General features: G+C 31.4%; 1 long non-coding RNA gene across 1 annotated transcript; it reads right to left on the bottom strand.

The window, feature by feature from the left end:
- Window positions 1–803: 803 nt before the first annotated feature.
- LOC122289480 lies at window positions 804–2,150 on the bottom strand. Its single transcript, XR_006236173.1, has 2 exons — window positions 1,859–2,150; window positions 804–1,708 (listed from the first exon to the last, which is right to left on the bottom strand). It is a non-coding gene; the product is annotated as an uncharacterized LOC122289480 (long non-coding RNA).
- Between the last annotated feature and the right edge of the window lie 609 nt (window positions 2,151–2,759).

Below are 2,759 nucleotides of genomic sequence, written 5' to 3'. Positions count from 1 at the left end.
TTTCAGTTATATATATATATATGAGTATCAATCCCAATATGATCTGACAGTGATGATCATCAGAGGCGAATGTCTTACAGTACTCTAATAATGCAACTTATTACTCCTCTTATTGTATACACGAGTCTATAACCGGCGCAATGCACGGATCATTATTTATGTTGAATTTTATGAATTTAAATAGTTTATTATACATAATTTATTATTATATGAAAATTAAAAATAATAATAAAATGATTTATTAATAATAGTAAAATAGTTTGAATTAAGATATGATAGTTGAGTAGATTTGCCATCCTTCAAAATCATGGAACTACCGGCGCCACTTATTTTTTCTTCCAAACTTTTTCCCTTTTTTGACTTAAAAAACTCAGATTTTTTAGCAGAGTTTTGGGAATTAAACACATCATTCGGCTACAACCACTTATTTTTTCTTCCAAAAATTTTCCCTTTTTTGGTTTAAAAAATCAGATTTTATAACAGAGTATTGGAAAACATGTCATTCGGATACTTCCTGTTTTTCTCCCCATGAATCCATGCACAGAAGAATCATTTAGATTGGAATTTATTTGTTATCCTTCAAAATCTTGGAACTACAACCACTTAATTTTTTCTTCAAAAAATTTATCCTTTTTTGGTTTAAATATATGCCATATGACATAACGGTAACTTGATTTTTAACAAATACAGAAGTAAATTGAGAGATGGTGGCCAAGTGACCCGAAATCATAGCATATATATTTTAACAAAAAAAAATTACATGCCATTGGAAAAGAAAATCGCACCATTGGCAAAACCGAACATAAAACAATGTTGTCTTTTAATGATGTCACAACATAAAAAATTGATGAAATACAAAAAAAAGAATGACGCATTTTGATGGCTTTACAGGCTCTCTGCCCATTTGAAGTTCAAACTCAAGGCATCATTCCATATATGAATACCACTTCATAATGAGATGCCATCTAACAGTATTGTTTCAAACTCATGTTGCAAACATAAATGTTTATTAGACATGGTTGCCAATGTGTGAAGAAAGCAAGGAAAAAAAATCCTAGAACATCCTTAGAAAATGGCCTCACACCGTCAGATCACCTATCATCCAAACTATTTACCTAATAAAAATAAAATAAGGTCAAACAAAATTATGGAAAATTGATCATAAATATATTAGCTTTCCAGGCAGGCAATGAAGAGGTTTATTTCTATTCTAAGTTTCTGCTTGGATTGAAGCCATACATATTTCTTCTTCTTTTGAATACTTTATTTAACTAATTTTTGTTTGCCGACTGGGTTTAAACTCATTTCCAGGCAGGCTAGTGATTACATTGCTGGAAGAGGAGCTTCCCATTGCTAAGTCTGATGCTTCAAAGACATCTCATGGAAAGCTTCGAAGCCAACGTGGGAAAATAGTGTTTACCCCATTTTGGACTAAGAAAGGCGAACAAAAGCACCTTTTTTAACGCATTAATCTTTCTGAACCAAAATCAGAGGGATGGTGTCTTTTAAGTTTTAATTGTAACCCTTAAGTTTTATGAATCTTTAAGTTTTACAGTCTTTAACATTCAATTGTAACAGATAATATTAGCAATTCAAATTAAACAGTTGTATATTTATATACACACACGAAAGGCACTCACCTGTTTAATTTTCCTTCGAACGTCAGCACGACCTCAATATATCTTACAACCTGATGGCACCTCCACACCTGAAAGACAATTTAATGCAGAAATGTATACACAGTGGCTTGGCCTCGTGGTGATTTGAGAGAGAGCGAGCAGAGGAGCGGAGAAGAAAGTAAAATAAAGAAAAGCAAATTTCCAAAATATATATGATCGAAAGGATGAAACAAAGAAACCTGGCTTTCGTATTTGCCTCTTTGGTTTCAACGCGTTTGCCTCTTCGGTTTGTTTTTTGCAACACTCGATAACGGTTGACTCTTCGATTTCTTTTATGATAAACGGTTGCCTCTTCATGTGATAACGGCTAGTTTGTACATGTCATATAAGCGGTGCCTTTATAAATCTGTAGAAACATCGCTTCGTGTTTGCTCTTCACTTTCATGTTTGCACCGCTTGGCTCTTTAATTTTGAACTCGATCCCCACTTTACACCGACGTTTGAATGTAATCTTGGATTTCTTTTGTGCACCGCTTGAGTGATTGTGAAATGGCGAATATGGACAATGATAAATTCAAAAGGGCAAAACGTCTAAATTAATCATACTCCACCGCTTGAGCTTTTGTTTCTAAACATCTAAAACTTTCCCACCGACTAATGCGCAGTACGAATGTCAAGTCAGAAAGTCAAACTTGACTTTTATATAATTATATATATATATATATATTAGCTGGAATATTATTTGGAGATCGAATTACATATTTTATCTCATCTCATCTTATCATTATAATTTTTTAAATTTTTAAATAAAATATAATAAAAATTCAATTTTTTAAAATTTAAAATAATAATAATATTAAATAAATATTATTTCAATATTATTTTATTTAAGTTTCAACTCTTATTTATAACTATCTCATATTTTGAATCGAAACCAATCCTAGCTGACCCTTAAAAGACATGCATGCATGGTGCTAGTCTGCTAGATTTGAAAATATAATGCTCTTGAGTATTGAAATATATATATATATAGTCCAAATATTAGGCTAGCTACAAATATACACAGTACGAGTCAAATTGAATATCGGTCGAGAAATAATTTATAATATATGTATGTATGTATATATATATATATAGAGT

Source organism: Carya illinoinensis, chromosome 12, assembly GCF_018687715.1.
Source record: "Carya illinoinensis cultivar Pawnee chromosome 12, C.illinoinensisPawnee_v1, whole genome shotgun sequence".
Lineage (NCBI taxonomy): Eukaryota > Viridiplantae > Streptophyta > Magnoliopsida > Fagales > Juglandaceae > Carya > Carya illinoinensis.
This window is presented reverse-complemented; position numbering and strand designations above follow the sequence as displayed.